The following is a 25557-nucleotide window of genomic DNA, read 5'->3' as shown; positions in this document are numbered from 1 at the left end:
CTTCTCAGGTATCACTGTGTTTGTCTGCTATATGATATATTTAACTGAAATTGCTGATCTGAACAACCAATGATTTATAAAGGAAAATCTTGAAAATGATCAGGGGTGCCCAAACTTTTGCCTACGACTTTATACGTGCTATAAATACTCTGTTAGTTAATGAGAATGAAGTTTTGCAAACTACTTAGTGGATAAAAATAGTCTACACTCCATGTTGCAATGATATAGAGCAAGCATGTGCATCTTTGTATCATGAAATATAGGTTCTAAATGATCAAATCGCTGTTTGGAACTTAATTTCCCTCCACCTTGACCAAGGCTCGGTTAAAAGAGGAATTTGGAATTTTTGTACCTGCAGCCGCCATCTTTTGGCTTGTTTCGTTATTGCAACCTGACAGCTCATTCATGGTGTGCGTGGAAGTACGTGGAATTCTTTGACGTACCTAAATGAACTATTCTTTTGTCATCCTTCTTGATGTTTGGGTTAGTGTTTTGACTGTACTTAATGAAAAACCTCTTCTTATTTTCACTATCGTTACCAAAAAGAAACAAAACAAACATGGGGACGAGCATGACATCACTCACCAGCTCTTCCCATTGTCCAAAAGATATATAATATACTTAATAATGTCCCCCTTATTAAATTGAATATGTCATAATTTTAATTTTCACTTTATGTATTTTATGTATTTACTTTCTTTCTCTCCTTATACAGCACTTTCTTGAACCCTTAAACTTGATGGCTTTTTATTGTTTCATGCCAATTTTGTTTGGAATGATGCAATTTTCAATTTAAAAACATGATGAAAAAAAAACGTTTATGTCGTTTTCTCATAATGGGCGCCCCCAAATAAGGATGTAAACAAGAGAGTTTAGGCTCTTCATTCCGAATTTGCTATGTTTGCTCGAGTTGTGGCCCAGGCAACATATCAATGTAACTAAGGCTGCGGCGATTAGTCATCATTGTCTACAAAAATTGCTGCTAGAATGAGTATACAAATAATTTCATTGTCGATTATTATCACCAGACACACTTTTCCAACAGAGAGAGGCATCTTTACATGAATATATTCTCTGTTGTGAGTCACGCCTTGAGTGGTAACATTAACATCAACTACACATCCCAAAACTTGAAGTTCTGGAGCATTTTAGCCTGGATATGGCAAATAAAAAGACTTCTTGCGAAGTTAACAAAGGAGACCTTCTGTGTCATGGCGGTTGATCGGTGACACATAAACATTTAAACAGCGTGTCTGACAATTGAATAAAACAGTCTGATTCACCTCGGTAAGATTCAAAAGACATTCAAACCCATACAGTCTTGATGACATGCATTGTACCGTTAACACGTGTATAGTTTCCTATAAAAGATAGCTTGAGTGTTATGCCAGACTGTGGCTGACAAACACATTTGAAATTAGATGCATGCAGTCCGAAAACAAAGGTCAGTTGGTTAACCATTAAAAACTACAAAGGGCAGTTAATAAAAAAGTTTGATTTTAAATTATTAGGTACTTTCGTAACGGATTTCGTGGTTGACAACTGAATGTACTCAACATTACTGCTGCTAACGTATCTGTTCTGTTTTGCAGGGATACAAATTGTTAACTTGATTTTCTTCTTTTTTTGCCTGTCCCTAAAAAAATGACAGAGGTTTATCCATGTATTTATGTCAATACTGACTGCACACAGTCTCTAATTTGTTTTAGATAGTAAATTTCTATTTATTTTTTGTACAAATCCAGCCCAAATCAGATGTTCAATAAGAGATTTATTTGTAACCGTACCATTTTCTCATGTTTATTATCATTTAACACATTAAATCAACTTTATGCTAAATTCAAGAAGAAAATAAAAAAACATCCAATAACTAATCCTTTCAATAGTCTGTGATTAGCCGACTATTTTAGTAGTTGTTAGCTGCAGCCCTAATTGTAATGAAACACTTTCGGTTGAAAATCACTTTAATTCTACTATATATCTATCTGAGATTGAATAACAATGCATGCATTGTATACATATACAGATGCTAGCAAAGAAACAATGCGAATCTTTAGCAGGTAGTTAGCTCTGGCGTCTGGTTTTACCGAAGGGGATGCGGTAAACAGAAATTCTGGCAGCGAGTCGAGTGCTCATTTGGAATCCCCTCGAATCCTGGCGGATTTTCCTCAACTGCTCCTCATTAACATTACGCCGAGGTGTGTGACCCTCCGCCATTCATTTGCGGGCAATTTCATCCCGCGTCGTCCTTGCCTCTCAAAGGAGAGCGCGGCTGCGTCCGTTCTCCCCGGGAATGTAAATGCCTTGTAAATCCTCGAGTAGGCCCTTTTCAAAAGGGAGCACTGGTCTCTCTCGGACAGCGTTATTAAAAAATTCAAATTGGAGTAACAAAAAAGAAATGAGGGAGGGATTTTTCTGCTAGCTAAAAGATGTGGTCCACACAATAAAGATATTGATTGTCCTTCGTCTTATATCCTGACTGAATTTAGAATTGACGTCCATTCTGGGGCTGCTAGTGACTTAATAAGAAAATATGGTTTACAGTGATACAGCTTTGAGGATGTTTTTTTTCTTCTGTATCTAATATAATGACTGACTTGGGGTATTTAGTCATGGAGCAAAAAAGCACAAATTGTTGTATTGTCAGGCGTATAAAGATCATTCTTTTCTCTTTGGCGACAGGATACTTCCAACAGTTTAGTAAACAATGGTAAAAGCTAGAAACATACGTTTTCCTAATTAAATGAGGGTTCATGCAATTTTAATATATCCTATGGCTATATGGCTACAGAACTAAATGGTGTGTAGGCCGAAAATGAGTCAAAATGGCAAATACATTAGCTTACACTGGCTCTTCCAATTTGAGGTCTAGCATTGAATGAGTTAGAAATAATGAAAACAAAAATGCTGTATTTGCAAAAGATTAAAATATGTAAACATTTATAGTGATTGTTTTTTTAAGGATTTTTTGTCAGAAAGAGGTCTCTTTGTATACAATTTCCATTTCTCTAATTATACTAGAACTAACTCTATGAGAATACTAGATTTTAACGTAATTATCTTTAAAAACACATGTAGAAAACTGGTTTAGTTTTGAACATCGTTTTTTTTTATTTTTCTAAGATGAGAGTCGTCCGAATCAAATCAAGTAAAATCACCCCCCTTCAAAATGTAGTGGGGTAAATAGGTATTTAATCAACCACTAATTGTGCAATTTATTTTACTTGAAAAGAGAGACCTGTAATTGTCAACATGGGTAAACCTCAACCGTGAGAGACAGAATGTGAAGAGAAAACAAACAATCCCATTTTTGATTTTTTTGAAGTAATTTATTCTCCAAAATTAGGGTGAAAAATACATGCTTGGTCACCCACAAACAGGCAAGATTTAAAACTGACAAAGAAGTGTAACTTCTAATGAGGCCTAATGGAGTCTAACAAGGCTCCATTTGTTACTTGTTTTAATGGCATCTGTTTTAGCTCATATTGGTATAAAAGACACCTGTCAATAACCTCCGTCAGTCACACTTCATACTCTACTAATACCAAAACCAAAGAGCTGTTGAATAACACCAGAGACAACATTTTAGACCTGCACCAGGCTGGGAACACCGAATTTGGATTTGCAATAGGTAGAAAACTTGTCTAAAAAAATAGAATGACAGGAACAATTATTAGAAAATGGAAGACGTACAAGATCACCGATAAACCCCCTTTATCTGGGGCTCCATGCAATATCTCACCTTGTGGGGTCAACATGATAAGAAGAAAGGTGAGCAAAAATCCTAGAACCACAGGGGGGGACCTAGTGAATGGCCTAAAAATAGCTGGGACCACAGTAAGAAAAGGCTACTATCAGTAACACAATGCACCACCAAACGTGTCCCCCTGCTGAAGCCAGAACAGGTCCATGTGTGGTTTACAAGAGAGCATTTGGATGATATAAAGAGGATTGGGTGAATGTGTTCTGGTCACATGAAACCAAAACAGAACATTTTGGTAGAAACACAGGTTCTTGTGTTTAGCGGAGAAAGACTTCCGGATTGCATCTGAGGAACACCATAGCATATGTGAAGCACTGGGGTGGAAACATCATGCTTCGGGGCTGTATTTCTGCAAAGGGACAATCTGTGTAAAGGAAATAATGAATGGGGTCATGTATTGAGAGATTTTGAGTGAAAACCTCCTCCCATCAGCAAGGGCATTGAAAACGTGACGTGGCGGGGTGTTTAAGCATGACAATGAGCCTGAACACAAAGCCAGGACAACAAATGAGTGTCTTCGTAAGAAGCATTTCAAAGTCTTGGAGTGGTCGACCAAGTCCTCGATCTCAACCCCATAGAAAATGTGTGGGGGGAGTGCAAAGTCCAACTTGCCCAACGACAGCCCCAAAACATTTCTGCTCTAGATCTGCATGGTGGAATGTGCCAAAATATCAGCAACAGTGTGTGAAAAGCTTGTCAAGAGTTACAGAAAACGTGTTGCCCCTGTTATTGCTAGCACAGGGTACATAACAAATACTGAGATTAAATTTTGGTATTGATCAAATACTTATTTTCCACCATGATTAGCAAATACATTTTACAAAAAAAATCAATTTTATTTTTACTTTATTTTTTTACATTCTATCTCTTATAATTAAGGTTTACCTATGTTGACAATCACAGCATTTTTCTAATATTTTTAAGCGTGAGAACTTGAACAATTAGTGGTTGAGTAAGTATTTTGAGACTCCTTGTGATTAAGGGCTATACAGATAAACTTGTCTTGAATTGACTTGACCTATTTGTCCCACTATATATTCTGGTAAGTGAATCATCCATTTTTTTTTTATTCCAACACTGTCTTAGCGGGTAACATAACATTTATAATACAAACAGCAAGTTCATTCAAATTTAATACATTGCATATTTTTTTTCGAACTTGGTCACAGTTTATTTAATTAAATCATAATTGCATGCAGTCAAACTAAATCTAGTTTTGTCTTTACAAACAACCATCCTTAAGAAATTTGGACGCTAGACCTCCAAAACCACACAAAGTCTTCATCTTTTTATTAGGTAAAAATGTATTAACTCAGTGTATTGCAAAAACCTTATGTTTCTGATTCATCGTTCAATTGACAGTATTCATACGGGTGCTTGAAATCCTTGAATTTTAAAGTTTTGTTTCCAAAGTTTCAAAAGTGCTTGCATTTTTGGTGAAATGCCCGTAAATGCTTGAAACTGTTGTCATGTTTCTCAACAAGTCTGCTTAAAAATGACATAAACACTGCTCTCTGGTGGCTTTTCTTTGCCATTGCATTTCTTCTTCCTTCGTTATCAATGGCAGCTGCCATTACTTTGTATGGCATTGTCCTAGTAAGCGTCATTGCCCCCTACGAGTTGTGCCCAAGAGGGCAGGTGCATACCACACATAAATAGGGTACTATAATATATGTAATAGTGGGAGGATTACATATCAACTATGGACATTTATTACGGGCCGGTCAAAAAAAGAAGGTCACAATCAGCGGTGGTAAATTAAAATGGGATTAACTTCCTGCAACTGAAAATGTAAACTACGAATTGTTGTAATTTTTATCCCACACCTATATGGGGAGATATTTGTCTCCCAAAAATACATTCACAATTTACTCAAGATTAAAAATAACATTCAAAATCACAGATACATTTGCGGCTCTGCAAAATACATGATTGACACCTGATTTATTTTATCGGTATTGGAAATGTAAAAAAAAATGGCTTTGAACGTCTTTCAAAAGTGCTTACATATGGCCATGTAAAAAGTGTACGAACCATGAATTTAAGACAAAAAATATATCTCACATACATTACCATACATAGTGTGCCAAGTTGAAACCGAAGGGCCTCTACAACATATAAAACTAATTCCAACTGCGGATGACACTAACAGGGAATTGCCTGAATGACTTAATTAGTAGCACACAACTTTGTTCTCTGCATGGGGGGGAATGGCACACCTGTCAAATCAACAATTTGGTATAAATTGCTAACTTTCATACGCTTTGACTCCCACAATAACATCGCAAAGTTTCTGCCAGTTTCGAACTGCAAATGTATGCATCCTCCCCCGGTGCATAAAAGCCCCTCAGGTTAAAAAAAACAGAACAAATGTGTTTTTTTCCTCTTGGAAACGTGGCGTCATCCTCAGAGTGCATGGTTGCTGGTGAGGATGAGCAAATAATGCAACCTGGAGGTGTTGATGATGGGGAAAAAAATTTGTGATTCACCTAGTAAAACACGTGAATGGAAAGTCCAAACTGCAGAGAAAGAAGTAAGAACAAAAAGAGACATTCAACTGCTCAGATGACAACGCTGTCCTTATACCTAATGTATAATATTTGTATAGCATTACAAAATATTTTAGAATACTGAAATTAATTGCAAACTATGAGTCAAAACTGAAAAAGAGTGAATATTACGCAACAAATTCCATTCCTAATGTGCATTATCCGTCCGAATAGCTTTACCCCACTTTTTGCAGAAGATTCATTCAACACTCACCCAACATTGGTGAATTTCTGTGAAAAAAAGGGTTGGCGGACTGACGTGTTTAATTGATTTACCTAAAATAATTCCACCACCGTTTTCCAACAATGAGAGAGCTGTCTAACAAATTGAACATTCTTGGTGATTAGTTATTTTCCTAGTATTTTAGTTTGTGCAGTAAGCACCTTGATAACCATCCCTTAGATAAGTGGATTTACTTGTGTTTCACTTATGTCTCTAAAAGCAAGCTAATGTTTGTTTGAGCCCTCTTAAACACGTATAATTTGAAGCTGACTTTACTGGAAAGTTTACTGTTCTATGGAAATGCCAAAGATTTTATCTGACCACCTATAAGCTTGTTGTTCAGGGCTGTGATTTTGTTTTCCTCTTTGCTTCTGTTTTTTCCTCAGCAATTAAGTCTATCTGATGCAAGCATCATCACTTTTTTTTTTCTTTTTGGGGGCCATTTCAGTATATATTTGACTCCTAGGTGACCGAAGTAATCAGAAAACCAGAAGAGGTAAAAAGTAAATGTAGCAGTCTGCTACCAGACTCCATCCTTATTAATTCAGCTTTCTGAAACACTGGCGCAAAATAATCGGTTGGGGAAAGTTGGGCTAGGATTGTTTTCCAGAATGTTTTTTCTACACCAGAGGCAAAGTTTCACCACATTTAGCGCTTATCTTAAGAAACAAAAAGAGAAATGAGAATGACATTTGCAGAGGCAGAGTGTTAACGACACAAACCAGTACCATATTTATCTTTTGAATAATCTTTTAAGGATAATTCTCCCAAATCAGCGTTGGTGCTGGTGTACCAAACATGTATACTTACAAACAGGCTGTACTGGGATGTTTTTTGTCATTAGTACATGCTAAAATATGTGTTTAACCACTCATACCGGTATTGTACTTGTCTGTACCCCGGCTAGCATGCTAACAAGGCTTATTTAGTGTTTTAGATGAAAGTGGCTTTGTTATATGATGTTTAGTTGATTAATTTCCTCATGAAGTGGCAGTACATGATGTTACCTAAATGATTTCTAAATATAGACTAAACAGACGTCATTTCATATAGAGTTATTGCATGTAATGTGTATGATCCGTAGAAAAACATACTTGCCGATACATTTTAAGAATGAATACCGAAACAGAGAGCTTTTACATACACCTTTGTTAAACCAGCCACACGATTAAATCTCTCGGTAGGTGGGGGGATGTTGACATTTGCCGTCGCTATACATGGTACATGATACTCTCCAGAGAGTTGAATGACTTTATTGAGAGGGGGGAAAATAGTCAGGGGAATATTGCGTATGAATAAGGCCAATAGAGATTGTGTATGTGAGCATGGGAGAATTTTTCATATCAGACTCAATGAGGTGCTCAGCAAAAACCTCACAGCTCAAACCACATGGGTGTCTCTGTTTGGTTGTGTACAGATGAGTATGTGCTGTGCCATTATTGAAATTGAAAGGGTTGGCACTAGTTGGGTGGTGGGCAGTGTTTGACTGGCTTGGTGAAGCTGAAAGAGGAGAGATGACACGCTGTCACTTTGAGTTGATGGTCACTGCTCAGCGCTGCGGTGCTTCCTGACACTTTCTATTCAGACCGGGGCGGCACGCCGAGCGCCCCCGGCACACCGGAGGAAACCGAGACGGATCCCTTTAAGAAGGAGAAACGAAGTCATGTGACCGCGTTTCCAGACTGAAGGGACATCAATTGGTCATCATGACAGGGAAGGAGGTTGTGCTGGAACTCATTGTAAAGATAATGCTGAATTTGGATTGAAGCTGTCAGAGAGCATTTCCTATTGCGACGCGAGAACTGAAGTGAAAGCTCTCACTCATATTTTGGCCTTGAGGAATGACTTGCCAAAAGTTGACTTAAGAACGGAAAATGTATTTCTCTTTTTGATATTCTCATACATGTTGGCGACTCTGTCTCTCAAGAGTCCTGTAGGTGGTACTTCAGGAATAAAGATGGCCGAAACCCCTGATTTGGGCTCCTCGGTCACTGTGCGAAATACGTCAACAGTTTCTTTAAATTTGCATCCTGTAAAGAATAGGGTCCACCGTTGATTGGTCTTGAAAGTCAGAGAGAGCTAAACATCAAAACAGCTAGATTTTAGATCTCAGATTGAGTTAAAAATGTGGGTTTTATATTTGACTCTGAGCTCAAATTAATGTATCACAATACCCCAGTTTTAAAATTGCTGCATTGGGTCCCTGTGCTTTCCGGATAGATGTAAAGGTGCTTTGACTAGTTTTTAAGGTCTTAAGGGTCTTATGCCATCATATCTATCTGATTTGCTTTTAGTACTGTATATCAGCCCTTGTGGTCCCTGAGGTCCTCTGGCAGCGGTTTGTTATATGTTCCTGGGGTGAGGACCAAAACATTTGGTCAAGCAACATTCAGCCTCTATAGAACTGTCTGCAGGGACTGTTGACATTCTAAAGACTAAGTGTGCATGGGAGGCTCACTGATAGGGTCAAGTATAATGGTTGAAAAATCCTAAGGCCATCTGTTGCCATTCCTATTAGTGTGTATAAACGTCCCTCGGGTCTTATTGCTCACTCTGTTGGTCTGTGCCCTGCCATAATCATAACTATTTGTATTACTATTTTGTTATTATGGTATTCCTTTGAGCATCTGTGTATTTAGTGTTTTGGATTATTGTTGGGTGGGGATAAAGGAATGGTTTTTATTGTGTTGTTGTCTTATTGTACAAACCAGCCTGGTGGTCTTGGGGTAGAGAGCCCGCCCCAAGACTGGAAGGTCGCTGGTTTGCACCTCGGCTGAGTCATACCTAAGACTCAAACCTTACCATTGCCTCCCTGCATTAGGAATTGGGGGTTTTGGTCACCTAGTAACTCCTAACCAGAGGTGTTGCGAGACATCGGTTGGGTAGAACTATTGTCGAATAAATTTGCGTACACAGTTGCACGTGTTTGTGTATGCAAGCCAACCCCTTATTGATCAGGGATAAGCCGAGGAAAAAGAGGAAGATTGTCTTATTGTACTGTAAATGTTTCATTCAGAACTTTGCCTGAAAAGTGTTTTACAAATAAACTTGATTTGAATTTGATTTGATCAACTATCTGTAGTTGCTATTATGCAAACGAGTAACTCAAAAACATTCAAATGTGCGTTTGAACAGAGACAAAAAAAGCCTTTTGCTGGCTGCCATTGGATACATAAAACGCTGGATCATTGTTCCATCCATACCATCTTAGTTCTATTTGGGAGTAAAAAGGTGGAAATCACATTTGGTTGATTCACAGTGATAGAATGTGAACTTGATTGACAGATTCCCCTTCAGAGCCTCCGAGAGGTAGAAGCCCGACTTCAAAGGGAATACATTGTAAATCCCCCAGTAATACAGCTGATCGAAAAAAATTAATGGGGAGCCACGATAAGTGGACGAGCTGTCATCCTTGCCTTTAAAAGGTTTTGTAACTTTTAGTACTTATCTCAAGTTTGTAGATTCTCCTTCAATGCAGATCAATTAGATAAAAAGCTGTCGGCCTGTCATAGGCGCAGCGGAAATAAAAAAAAAAGGAGGGATTGAAACAAGGAATGTTCTTTCAATACATCCACGCAAACAAGACTAATGGGGATTTTGGGTTAAAGGCATTTCAGGTGTCGACGAAGAATAGCTTGAGAACTTTTTTTCATGTTTAAGCTACATCGCAAAAAATAGGCTAATGACAAGCGAACAAAGAACATTACTGTCATTTTTCTCACATAGTTTCGAGTAGATATTTGTTTAGTAAATAAGCTCTTCAAACTTGTTTTGTGAGAAGTCTCTTCTACATATTTCTTTTGTTCTTAGTTATTTTAACATGCGATGCGCCCGCCTCCACTCTGTCTGTTTGAGGGGGCACATGTACCTGTCTGACTAGCTTGAATTTCTTTCAAGGCATACTTCACACAACTGTGCCTGTTTAGCGCTTTTCTCATGTCCATCAGCAAGGGTTCAAAGTTGAAAGCCTTGCACAATAATGTCTCTCAGCGGGTGCACACTGTTGAAAAACAATCACAGAGAAATCAGTTTTACCTCTTTTTTTCCTCCGAGGATGAATGCACGAAATGAAGCTTTACATCCCGGCGGTTAGATCATCTTTGTCGTTCCTTCCGCCTCTGAATTTAATAACGCCCCGCTGACGTTTAATAAAATCCGAAGCATCGAGTGTAGGAGAGCACCCAGCTTGGACGCCCATTTTTTAGGAATACAATTTAAATTGTGCTGCTGAACTTATTTTCAACTTCCGTCCCTACAAAATCAGCAAATCTGTCACTGGCAAATTTCTGCACACATAGAAAGAAAGAGTTTGAGATTGAGTCATGGGTCGCATACAGGACAGTGGTCCTGTATGTGACCCATTTCATTATGTTAGCAGTTCCTGTCTTTTTATTTCTGTCTTCCTCCTTCCTGCCTACTGATCCGTGACCGTTTTTATCATTAGTGCTATGGTACATAAAACACAAGGTGGAGAAAACATTCCGTCTGGCTAAGCGTGTGAATCACCACCAGCATCTATATGTCCATTTTTGCTTCAAAAGCTAATTGTTTTTATCACTTGCTGAGCCTGTAGTCACGTTAGGCAACATATGTACGTAGCTTAAATTGATTGATGAAGGTTGAAGTAATGCGGCAATTTTTCAGCCTCTAAAGTCAGGTCGGCCTTGATTAGTTGTTAATTCAGCCAAGAGCAGCTGTAATGTCATTTTCAGATGATAAAGATGAACAAAATGGCCACACTTTATGGGCAAAAACAGGTGTATCTTGCCTCTTTACTGTTTTCTAAAACACTTACTTTTAAAATGTTTTTGAACCAATTTTCCTTTACATCAACATTTTCATGGGCCTTAATGGATCATGCAAACGATATTCGGTGCAGCATTCGTACAGAGGACCAGTCACACTGCATTTCCAGCAGTGGCAGAGGGCTGGGGGGGCGTCACAAGATCACGGAGCGAATGCACACACATCGATTTAAGACTGAAACATTGGATGTATTGAGTTATGGTTGGGCAAAACTCTCTGCTCGAATGGTTTATTACTCTTACAGTTACTAGTTTTTCATTTAAAAAGTAATTCCATTACCTCCCATATTAATGACACCAAAAAGTAATTGTTACAAATTACCATTTATACTCCCTTAGAAGCATTCAGAAAACTGCTTTTAAATAGCCACATAATAAAATAGAAGAAAACGTGTACACCAACCCGTGGGAGCAGTGAATCCTTCCCCTTTCTTAGATTGTACAATATCCATATGCAATTTGTCTCTGGGCTTCAAACCAATCAAAGATCCCCTTATTCATTTCTGGTTACAGTCCAATAAGTTTTCTTTTTTTTTCTCCAGGCATGGTGTATTGCAAAAAAAAATCTTAAAAAAAAAAGAAAAAACAAAGTACAGCACACTCTTACCGTGAAGTCTCTGCTGAAGTTTGCCCCATTGATTTACCCCTGGTTTGTTGTTCCTGTTTAAGCCACGCCCCCATGCCCAAAGATGACACTTGAATATTTTATTTAATAGTTGTAAATTCAGCTTAATTTAGTACTGCAACTTTTAGCATGCACTTGTATTTACATGGATTTAACTTACTAAATTGGTTCATAAATCACGTGATACATCGAATTTAGGTAGCTCAGGGGGTAAAGTGATTGTCTTGGGATCAAAAGGTTTTATTCCTGGCTCCTCTGTGTTCAATGTCGAAGTGTTTTTAGGAAAGACACAGAACCCCTAGTGCCACCAATAAGCAGGTAGTTGACGTTGTTAAAGTTAAACATTATAAAAACTCTTTGGTGGCTGTATTACTCAAGCAAAAACAGATATTAAGTTATAAAACTACTTTGTGGTAGCTACTGCGCCATGCTAACCTGACTGTGTCTCTCGGCGAACAGGAACTACCACTCCGTAGTTGTGGTTTATTATAAGTCAGTAGAAAACAGGAGCACGACTTAACAATAAAAGAATATAAGATTGATAAACGTATAAAAGATGTTATTAGACTGATGATTGAAACGTTACTTTATTTGTGTGTGTGAGAAAGATTGTTTTTATATTTAGGAATATAAAAACAAGTTATTTTCATTGCATTGAATTCTGAGAAATGCACATATCCAAAACGGCCAACTTTACAGACGTTGCTATTGGTTTATGAGTGTGTGTGAATGGGTGTGAAGCACATTGTGAAGCGCTTTAGGAGGTCTTCATTGACTTGAAAAGCGTTATGTAAATGCTGCCCATTTACATATTTGGTAGGGAGAATATTTCCATAAGGACAACTGTATTCAGTTGTACTTTTTGGGTAAATATAAACATGCCAACCATTCAGATATAGTTGCTGTACAAGGTTTGTCATGAAGGAGTGCTTAACAATAAGGAGAAACTGTATTTCATGATCCGCATTCAATAAATAGCAAAATAACGTAGTTCTTGTCCCAATTCTTTTTTACCTTGTTTCAGGTTACTTCATTATAATATACGACAAGTCTGTCAAAGGTTCCATATTGAAGTTTACTGATAGTATTGTGGGTTGGGGCTACTTTTTGAAATGTTGCACTATTTTTCATTATTTGTCTTTCTATTTGACCTATGCTATCAGCTTTCTTTGCCAGGCTGCCGGGTCGAACCTAATTGCTGCTCGGCTATTACCTGTTTATTTTGGTGGCTCTGCCGCTGATGGTCAACATGAAGTTATTTTCATGTATCTTGAGCCTTCTTAGTAACACTGTTTACATTGTGATTCGTTTTTGTTTTTTTCTTTGTTTTACTTGTAGTCTACATTTTCTGCTTCGAGTTCATGTGGTTGCTCAATACTAAGCGAGTACTTGGATTGGACGGATTCTGTGGTCCTAGGATTGATACGGTGCTTCTATATGTAGATAGGGCAATCCTTCTCTCTCTCACCCAGCGGCCTCACCCCCTCTTTAAGTTTATGCCGGTTTGTGTGACTGACAGGCACAATTTTAGCGCCTCTCCCTACCTGGCCTGATGCTGCATCTTGCCTGCCAGGCACGAGAGAGAGACACATCTAGGGGTTCACCCTTATCAGAAGCTAAATATGCCAGAGACAAACGGGACTTTTTTTTCCAACAACAGAATACGACAATGCCAGGCCTCATTTGTATGGTAAAGTCTTACGCTACAGTTTCAAGATTACACATGTTTTATTACTTCAGTGGCACTTGGGCTCCGCATGTTAATTGCTCCCTTTGTTCGTACCTTTCAAGTTACAAGTATTGAGAGGAACCTGGCAGCAGGCTGCGCTATCAGGCCTGCCCTCCACTGCCATGCACCTTCACTGTCAGTAGAGGAAATCGCATGATGCTAACCACTGTTAAATAAAAAGGAAAAAAAGAAGAAATTATGTTTAGCTTTTGGTCTAATGTTATACTTAAACAAAATGTGAACATTTATCTATGGATGATACAAATTTAAAAGACATAACATACATAAAGTCTAACCTAAGGACTTCACCTAACAACAGATACCAAACAAAATAACATTCTGAATTTCGAAAATAAAATTAAACAATGTAAATCTCAATTGGATCTATGGTTTCAATGGGACATATCAATTATTGGCCGAATCTATTTACCGTATTTTCCGCACTATAAGGCGCACCTAAAAGTCTTGTTTTTTTTCAAAAGCTGACCATGCGCCTTATAACACAGTGCGCCTTATATATGGCTCAATATTAAATTCGCAAGGTCTCGCAACTACGAGAAACAGCCGCCGACTCCATTTTTCGCGCTGTGCATACTGGGAAATATTAAACGATTGGTAGTTGCCGGGGCTCGTGTTGTATTTGTTTACTAAGTGGCAAAATGGCTACCCCATTAAACTGCTTAATTCATATTCAACAAATATAGTATTTGTCTGAATCCAGGGTTATGACTGGTGAAGATGTAAAGCACAATTTACCTTAAACAAACGCAGAATTATTCAGAATGTCACGTTTGAGAGAGAGAGAGAGCGAGAGAGAGAGAGAGAGAGAGAGAGAGAGAGAGAGAGATTCTCTTTCATACGTGCATTTGTATAAGAAAATGGCTCCTGTTAAGAGACACGCGTACAACGCCGAGTTTAAACTCAAAGCGATCAGTCACGCAGCACAACACGGCAATAGAGCGGCAGCGAGAGAGTTAAACTTAAATGAATCGATGGTACGGAAGTGGAGAAAGGATGAAGATAAGCTCCGCCAAGTAAGGAAAACTCAACAAAGTTTCCGTGGCAATAAAGCAAGATGGCCAGAGTTAGAGGAGACACTTGAACAGTGGGTTGTTCAACAAAGAGCGGCAAGCAGAAGTGTCAGTACGATAACTATACGTATGAAGGCAACAGCGCTGGCACAAAAACACTGGACGTGTTGGATGGCCCATTCACTGAGATATGGTCAATTCGAACACAGCAGAAGAAGAATTCGAGGGATTCGTCGATGAGGATCTTATAGAGTGATCTTTGTTTTTTTTTTGTGTGTTTACGTTTTACATTTTACAGTTATTATGTTATTGCTTTGCACTCGTTGTTTTTGCACATTACGAGTGTCACTTTATTGCGATTGCACTAACGTTTCATTTAAAATAACAGTATCAGACGTTTTTTTCTTTGCGTGTTGACTAAATGGACAAAAAATAAAATGATATGTCGATGTTGTTCAAAGATGTCAAAGATGTGTCACGAAAATGCTTTACCTCAGAGAAAATAATAAAACGGCTGTTTATTTATTTTGGGAGTGAATGGAGTTGTGGAAAGCTTGTTTGTTAATAAAGTTTGACCTTTTTGAATATTTTGTTGACATTCCCTTGAGCGTGGCAACATCTAGAGGTTGCATAAAGTAACTACATTCTCTACTGTAGTCAAGTCGTCACATTTATTTACCGTAAATAGCCCTTAATCCCAAAAATGTCTCGAAGGACTGCACAGGATTACAAATACAAAATTGCACAATTACCTGATCTTAAACCAGCATGCACTTATAGCGCCTTATAATGGGGTGCGTCTTATGTATGGCATAAGTTTTAAAATATATCATTCATTGAAGGTGTGCCTTATAACATGGTGCGCCATATAGTGCGGAAAATACGGTAACTAAAACGGAAAGTTTATCTAGATGTATCTATCCAGCATACTCTCAAGCAATTCCAAACAATGTCAATAAAACTATCAACCATATGCACTTTTACTTTCTGAATACTTTACTGAACGAAACGCATGCACACGTCCGTACAAAAACTCTATTTGGGGAAGCAAACCGCATTACATGAAAAGTCACATGATCAAAGAAATAGGTGAGGGTGGCCTGAAAGCAATCAATTTTGACTTCTTCAATGGAACTCTCAAAAGAAAATGGATTCAAACATGGATGACAAATAACAATTAGTTCTGGTGTCATATCCCTAACTATATATTTAAAAGCTTGTAAAAATCTATTTTCCTCCTTACCATCTGTCCACAAGACCAAGGTCGTCCCTTAATGTGTGTACGGTATGTATGAGTTGTGCGGTTACAATTCAGGGGATGGTGTAACGGTAATCCGTACAGCTCTTTGAATGTTTTCACGTGATTTCCAGGACTAAAACTGAAGATGCAGGACAGTGCATTTGGTCCCGGACAGTGCAGCCAGGTACTCTTGGAAGTCTTGGTGTTCTTTCTTAGAATTTCAAAAACGTCAGTTTAAAACCAATCATCAGCTAACCGAGGTGACACTAATGAGGACCAATCGCTGAAAATGAACGAATGAAGGTCATCAGCGTCTCCAGGTCTTGGAAACAGGAGCTTGTTTTAATTCCCTTCCCAAACTAATTATATCTGCGCCTCAACGGCAGTCAGCATTTGGGATTGTTGTTAATGGTCCTGCTTTTGATTGCCTTGATTAACTGCCAAAGCACTCTTAATTGAGGTATAGCTTGAAAATTAATAACTGTGATGTTTAATCAAGCTTTACATCAAACAACGGGAATGCTGAGTGAATATTAGACGGCCTTTATTTCCTCCTTGCCTCCAGCGAGGGTGCGACGAGGCTCAGGATGATGGAAACAGGCGGATGGTTTTGAGGCCATATCGGCACCTGCCTCTGAGGTAGCATTCCCCATAATTAATTGAATCAGTAATTAATGCTTTTCAAAGTCTAGGATCCATGAGAGAGGGAGAGAAGTCGAAAGGCAACTCTTAGCTAATGAGTTTTACGCTTTGAAGTAATGAACTCCGCGGATTTAGGGAATAATAATCGCGAGCTTCCGGGCTCAAGACAATGATTTTTACGAGCTGGCGCTGTAACGCTCTGTTCGTGAACTTATTCTCACTACCTCAAGTCGTTGAAGTAGAACAGATGTTCAATGAATGGCTTGAAACTGCAGTTTTTTAGAGCCTCTTGGAATCAACGTTGATTATTCTTTTTTGGGAGTGTGAAGTGTTTCATGTAACGTTACATTTCAGTACTTAACACGGCCTGTTAGTTGATTTACTCAGTGAAGGAAAATAACGAATACATTTTTAGTAAATTCATTCCCATTTATCGACAGTCAAATACACATAGATTGCTTATTGTTTCTTTCAGAGACAAGAAGGTAAGGCTCTGATTAAAGTAAAAATCGCTTTAAAATCCACTACATAAAAGAATTCATCATTGTCCTTTCCATATTCTAAAAAAAAAAATCTAGGGAGAAAATATCATTTTATTATTTTTTTTGCGTGTCTTTTAAAGCAGTGGTCCACAACTTATTTTTTATCACGGACCAGTTTAATGTCTGACTAAATTCTCGCGGCCTGGCCCAAAAATGACATGAGTAATAGTAACAGTAGTGATGATAATAAGCAGAAAAATAATTCCGAATCAACTACGTAATCAGTGGACCATTTGTGCTCTCGATGAAATAGGAAATAGCATCAGATTTTCTTAGATTATTTTCTTCCCCTTGGGTAGCGTGAGATGTTTTGTTCTTCCAGGGGGGGTATGACAGGAAATAATTGAGAATCACTGGTTTATTGTAACAATTGAATGTAGGGGTGTCCCAACATTACAGAAAGCAGGCCATATTTGGTAAGCTGAAAATGTGTGAGGGCCGACTATTTGGCCTGGTGTTTTCGAACAGTTTTTGCTAAATTCACCCTCTGTGAAAGGTTACCAGTGCTTGGCGATCAGTGTCGCAACCTTCGTAGCATTTTTTTTGGGAGGGGACTATCGTGAAAAAGGGCTGCTGTGCAGTTAAAACAGCTTCCATTTGCTTCACCTTTTTACATTGGTCACTTCCGTTTAACTTTTTGTAGTGAGGATGGTTTGTCTGGCAGGGCGTTTTGATGTTATATTCTTTGGTAACAGCCACAGTCTCTTGACAAATTAGAAAAAAGCAAATGTTCTGGATTTTGGTGAAGAAATACCCCAATTTTCTACCTCACAGTCAACTTTCCTTTTTTTATTTACAGTCGCCATGTCATAAATGTTGTTGGGTAAATTTCTAACAGAAAGCCAAGGGCAAGGTGGCCAAAGGGCTACTGCCATTATCTGGTGAAATTGTGAATTTTTTGGGGTACAAATTTAATTTATACTGTGATCAACATTACTGCATGACTGGCCACATATTATTTATTTTATGACTGAGGCCGCGGGTCGGTAAAGATTTGATCTTGGGCCGTAACTGGGCCGGAATTTAGACATAATTTGCACCACTGTTGAACTGAAGCTTAAAAGACAGTGGATCCACCCCACAAATTACTTTTGGTAGATCTCAGCCTTGGAGACAAGTGTGTTAAACAAATTTATCTGATTGCCCATGATTGGAAAAAACAATTTGGCGTAAGATAAGTTAAATGTTACCATAAATTATTTCTAAAGAAGTCTTGTTCAGGAGAGTTTGTGTCAGAAAATGAAAGGCTATAGATGTAGATGAGAACCGGAATTATGAAAATTTCATTTTTCTGACTCACATATGTAGTATTTCCTGATTGATTGATTTCTCAATGTATTTGTTTTATTTTTAGAAAGTACAGTATACGTATTTTTTAAAGACGAACATCGATATTTATTTTATTTTAATCAGGGCTTGTCTAGTAGGAAACCTGATGCAGTAAAATATCAACCAGACCCAAGCTCCCACGGCCCTCAAAATATGTAGTTTGAGACCTCTGCTTTAAGTTGAATTATTGGAATATTTCTATATAGATTGTTGAAGTCCTTATATAAGAACACCAAAAAGGGAAGCTTTCACTTTCTAATGTCATAACATGACTAAGGTCGCTCATCACTCTGCTGCTGTCTGTTTATTTTATTTTATTTTTTTTGCTACTTTTGCTCCGTTGACTTTTTCGAGCCAATTTCCGATACAGGCAAGCAGCCGATGTAGAAGGACCTCTCACTGCAAGTGACGTTTATGAGAAACTTGGACTCTTACCTCTAACAGTATATGAAAGAGGTTTTGCGCAGATGACAACACATAGCCTTCCAAAGTGGATTCAGGTTACAATTGAGGTCACATTTAAAATCATGGCCGGGTTCTTCTCAATGATGAGGGCATTCTTGATGGGTTACAGTATAGTCCCGTTCCTGTGTAAAGTCACAGTTTCTTTTTCACAGTTTTTTAGACTTGTGACACAACTGGAGTGCAAAAGCTGTGAATAAACCCAATACGAAGAGGTGCGATTTGCTGGAAGGCCGCCCTCAGATGACTTGTGAATGGCACTGGATTCCACAGGGAATATAAAAAACACTGCCTTTTTTTGGGGTAGGAAGTCACGCCAATCAAATTTTAAGAAGCTGCCAAATAAAGCTGATTTACCCTTTTGCACGTTGTAGTGACAGGGATGCTTATCAATTGATCATATCTCAAATGATCTGCACCGCTTATCCTCAGTAGGGTCGCGGGGTGGTGGAGCCCATCCCAGCTCTCCTCGGGCAGTGGGCAGGGAACAACCTGAACTTGTTGCTAGTCAGTCACAAGGCACACAGAGACAGAAAACTCACTTACTCATGCACACCTAGGGACAATTTGGAGCGGCCAATTAACCTGACATGCATATTTTTGGAATGCCTGCATGCCTGAGGAAACCCACGCAAGCGAGAAGTGAAGGTGCAAACTCCACACATGAAGGTTTGATCCCATGAACTCAGTACTGTGCCGCGTACGCAGTAACCACTCATCCGCCATGCTACCCTCAAATTTGCCACACACAGAAAAACGGGCATTACAGCTGGAGAGATTAGCAGGAAGGGGGGTCCGAAGTAACCTTGCGACTGTCCGCCTTGCGAAAAAGAAAAGACACAAGGCGCAATTCAAGGATGTTCAACTTCTTTGGCTCTGCAGACAATAATTTATTTCATAATCTGCATCTCCGGTGTATATGTGACGCTTAATTTTATTTTTGTGACGATGTTGTGATGCGGCCCAGGTGCCAGATGATCAGCATCCACAGGCGCCGTTGCGTTTCATACTGTTTATTTGATCATGATCAGCAGCACTTCCACCACAGTAAGTCACTAGTCTGGAAAGGCAAAAGCGTTTTGTTTTTTTTATTACTATTTTGTGACAATACACAGCTGCAACGCACACGGGAGCTTTCTGTTTTTCTAAATATAGTGGCGGCCATTGTTTAGCAGTGATTTAGTTGACAAAAGCGTCTAAATAAATCACCGACTCTGCGCCTGTGAGTGTTCTCAAATTGAAGTTTAATATCCTGTGCCGCCGGCAATTTCCTACATCCGTGCGCTCGCCAAGCAGCCAAGCGGGGCCCCGGCGCTCTGACCAGATCTTTCCCATCGCCACCACCTCAGAGGGAGGAAGATTATGAAGATTAGATTTGCTTTTTTCTATCCTGAAACAATGCTATCTCACATTTACTCCATATGCGAGTGACTCTGCTGTGAGTGGTGGACAAACAGGAAGAAAAAGGATGCTCATTGTGTGCACATGTGTGTTTGTTAGTGTGAGGCTAGGCTTTGTGCGTTGCTGATTCAATCTTGGAGGGTGCAGTGAGGGGAGGGGGGAGTAATGGCAAATGTTGTGGCCTCTGACGTAAGGGAATGGCGATGAATGCGACTCTACAGCTTTCTCAGCCAACAAACGTCTGTGAAATCTGTTTGCTGGCCATTAAAAAAACAAACTTAAAAGAAACCTGACGCGCGCAAACACATGACTTTTCTTTCTGTAACGACATCAGGGACCACGTCGAATACTTCAACTTTAAAGAGACACTGTGTTGTATTTGACCATAAGACGTCGCTGTATTGTGTTGTACAATCAAACACGAGTGCTACAAAGCACATGGACGGTAAAGCAGGTCATTAATTTTGGTGAAACATATATATAATAGTTTAATTTTCTTAATCTTTGTTTCTAGGTTTATTCAATTTTTGTCTTGCTTTTTTTAATACGTATAATGAGCACAACAATAATCAAAATAAGCAATAGAACTCCCTCAAATATATATATATATATATATATATATATATATATATATATATATATATATATATATATATATATATATATATATATATATATATATATATATATATATATATATATATATATATATATATATATATATATATATATATATAATATGTATATATATATACTGGACTGTCTCAGAAAATTAGAATATTGTGATAAAGTTCTTTATTTTCTGTAATGCAATTAAAAAAACAAAAATGTCATACATTCTGGATTCATTACACATCAACTGAACTATTTCAAGCCTTTTATTATTTTAATATTGCTGAATTTGGCTTACAGCTTAAGAAAACTCAAAAATCCTATCTCAAAATATTAGAATATCATGAAAAAGTATACAAGTAGGCTATTCAACTAATCATCTGAAACATCTAATTAACTCGAAACACCTTGCGAGGGTTTCCTGAGCCTTAAAAACACTCAGCTTGGTTCAGTAAACTAAATCACAAGTATGGGGAAGACTGCTGATCTGACTGCTGTCCAGAGGACCATCATTGATACCCTCCATCAGGAGGGTAAGACACAAAAAGAAATTTCTCAAAGTGCAGTTTCAAAGCATATCCACAAAAAGTCTGTTGGAAGGGAAAAATGTGGCCGGAAACGCTGCACAACCAAGAGAGATGACCGCAGCCTTAACAAAATTGTGAAGAAGAGCCGCTTCCAGAATTTGAGGAAGCTTCAAAGACAGTGGGCTGAAGCTGGAGTCCAGGTATCAAAAGCCACAGTTCACAGACGTGTCCGGGAAATGGGCTACAATAGCCGTATTCCCATGGTCAAGCCACTTCTGAACTCAAGACAACGGAAGAAGCGTCTGACTTGGGCTATGGAGAAGAAGCACTGGACAGTTGCAGAGTGGTCCAAAGTCCTCTTTTCAGACGAAAGCAAGTTTTGCATTTCATTTGGAAGTCAAGGCGCCAGAGTCTGGAGAAAGGCTGGAGAAGAGCAAAATCCAAGTTGCTTGAAATCCAGTGTGAAGTTCCCACAGTCAGCAATGGTTTGGGGAGCCATGTCAGCTGCTGGTGTTGGTCCACTGTGTTTCATCAAGTCCAGAGTAAATGCAACTGTGTACCAAGAGATTTTAGAGCACTACATGCTTCCATCTGCTGAAAAGCTCTATGGAGATGAGTATTTCATTTTCCAGCATGATCTGGCACCTGCCCACAGTGCCAAAACCACCAGTAACTGGTGCACTGACCATGGCATCACTGTCCTTGATTGGCCTGCTAATTCCCCTGACCTGAACCCCATCGAGAATTTGTGGGGTATAGTTAAGAAGAAGATGAAAGACACCAGACCTACAAATGCAAATGAGCTGAAGGCCGCTATCGAAGCATCCTGGGCATCAATAACACCTCAGCAATGCCACAGGCTGATTGCCTCCATGCCACGCCGGATTGATGCAGTAATCCGTGCAAAAGGATTCCCAACCAAGTACTGACTGCATCAATGGACATTTTCAAATGTTTGATTTAGTTTTGCTGTTATAAAATTATTTATTTTACTTGGTCTGAGGAAGTATTCTAATATTTTGAGATAGGATTTTTGAGTTTTTTTCAGCTGTAAGCCAAAATCAGCAATATTCAAATAATAAAAGGCTTGAAATAGTTCAGTTGATGTGTAATGAATCCAGAATGTATGACATTTTTGTTTTTTTAATTGCATTACAGAAAATAAAGAACTTTATCACAATATTCTAATTTTCTGAGACAGTCCAGTATATATATATATATATATATATATATATATATATATATATATATATATATATATATATATATATATATATATATATATATATATATATCCCTGCACTTCCTTATCAGCAGATTAGTGTATAAAAAACCATGGAAATCTTTTGACACCTACTGATGTGGATGAATGTTACAGCTACACAACTGATCACTATAAAGTCAGTATATTGAAGGAGGGAATGATTTTGATAGAAATTTGGGCAATTTCCTGCATTGACGAATTATATGTATGTACTGTGTTCCCGTTTGCGCGCATCCCTGAGTCCTAGACGCATCATTTTTGCTGGGGACGCATTGGGTCAAATCAACGTGCGTCCCCGGGACGCAACTTTTTCGGCACAAAATTGTCATTATTACCCGATTACTTTTATTTTTAACGAAGATTTACCGCACTCCAAACTTTTCGTCAGGCAGATCCGCCATTGTTGTTTTGGTCTCGCGGTTCGAGTTTTCGTCTGCACGCCGATCTCGGCGAACGAGATCTCGTTGCTTCGAGATTACGTCATTGTTGTGGTGGTTGTCTTCGATTTAAGGTGAAGATCAACACAAAATTGGTAATTTCTTCAGTGTCAGTAATAAGTCGAAACATAATGCCGAAAGTGATAACAACGGCAATAATTCCGGCACGAAAAAACGGCTGACAAATTCTTCGGAAGATCGCTAGGAAAACACGAGAGGCTATAGGAAAACACATGTGTTGAAGCGAACGACTCGATGAAAGAAAATAAACAATATAATACTCCTAAGCAAGATAAGGACTTTTCTGCCAAAATGGAATTAATTTGATTGAGAAGGCATTACAACTGTGGCGTGACAGCAAACCACAAAGAGTATATGAACTGAAAAATCTTAAATGATAACTGCTTTATATTACCAATTAACTGTGATTATTAAAACTGAAAAATTTAGATTAATATTTCAGCAATATTATTTTGTATAATGTACAACATTGTGAACTGAAAAATCTGAAGTGATAACTGCTTTGTATTACCAATTAATTGTGATGATTCAAAATGAATATATATATATATATATATATATATATATATATATCTCATCTCATTAGCCGTACCGCTTATCCTCATCAGGGTCGCGGGGGGGCTGGAGCCCATCCCAGCCCTCTCTGGGCAGTGGGCAGGGGACACCCTGAACTGGTTGCCAGCCAATCACAGGGCACACAGGGACACACAACTCATTCGCTCATTCACACCTAGGGACAATTTGGACCGGCCAATTCACCTGAAATGCATGTTTTTGGAATGTGGGAGGAAACCTACGCAAGCACGGGGAGAACATACAAACTCCGCACAGGAAGTCTGGAGCTGGATTTGAACCCACGACAGGTTCCCATGACATGAACTGTGCCGCACAAGCGCTAACCACTGCGCCGCCGTGCTGCCCTATATATATATATATATATATATATATATATATATATATATATATATATATATATATATATATATATATATATATATATATATATATATATATATATATATATATATATATATATATATATATATATATATATATATATATAGATATATAGATATATATATATATATATAGATATATATATAAAAATATATATACATGGAGTTGTTATTTTTTAAATGGATTTCAGCCCTCATGCACAAATGTTTATTAGTAATAGCTTGCTCAAACATTTTTGGGGAAATAGATGGTTTTAATAAACACACGTTTAATGTCATTTGACATTTATTTGCAAAAATCTTTAAACATTCCGTTTTTTTCGCAGGGGTATTGCAGTTAATCCCAGCTTTCTTTGGGTAGTGGACACTCTGGACTTGCTTCCATTAGGTGATATTATTAGGTGATATTATTCGCAAGTATGATATCAGTTTCCATTGCTACGCAGATGACACTAAACTATATCTTCCGATGGAGAGATCTGCCACACTAAATTTTGGAAATTTGAAGGCCTGCCTCACTGAGGTAAAAGAATGGATGTCACTCAACTTCTTGTGCCTTAAAGACCGAAATGTTAGTTATTGGCCCATATAAATGCCATGACTTGTTCTCAATAACTGCTCTGAATATTGATAAATGTCATATCACCCAGAGTGACTCAGTTAAAAATGTAGGTGACATATTTGACCCCGATCTGTCCTTTCAAACACACGTGAAGAATATTAGTGGACCAGCTTTCTTCCATCTTCGCAACATTGCTAAAATTCGTCCTATGCTGTCTCAGTCAGATGCGAAGATTATAATTCAAGCATTTGTTACTTCCCATCCTGATTACTGTAATGCACTACTCTCCGGTCTCCTGAAGTCCAAGATGAAGAGCCTTTAGCTGGTACAAAATGCTGCAGCGAGGCTTTTAACTAAGACAAGAAAGTTTTATCACATTACCCCGATTTTAGCTAACATGCGTTGGCTCCCTGTTAGCTTAAGATGTGAGTTTAAGGTTCTGTTGGTACTATACAAAATCATGCATGGAATCCCTCATATCTTTCCGATTTAATTTACCCGTATGTTCCGGTCAGGAGCCTTCACTCTGAAAACGCTGGTCTACCAGTGATCCCAAGATCCAAGAAGAGATCCGCAGGTTCGAGAGCTTTCTCCATCCGGGCCCAGGTGCTGTGGAATGCTCTTTCTCCTGAGATTTGATCTGCAACCTCAGTGGAAATGTTTAAATCTAAGCTTAAAACACACTTCTACTCCATAGCATATAAATAATCTATATTTTATTTTGATAATATGTGTATTATTTGCCCTCATGTAGGTTTTGGATCAGAACACGTGGCTCTTGGCCAATAAGAATGCGGCTCTTTGCCTCATCATATTTTCTATATATTCTGGTTATTT

This window comes from Urocampus carinirostris, chromosome 1, assembly GCF_059441175.1.
Source record: "Urocampus carinirostris isolate Australia breed hairy pipefish chromosome 1, RoL_Ucar_1.0, whole genome shotgun sequence".
Taxonomy (NCBI): domain Eukaryota; kingdom Metazoa; phylum Chordata; class Actinopteri; order Syngnathiformes; family Syngnathidae; genus Urocampus; species Urocampus carinirostris.
This window is presented reverse-complemented; position numbering follows the sequence as displayed.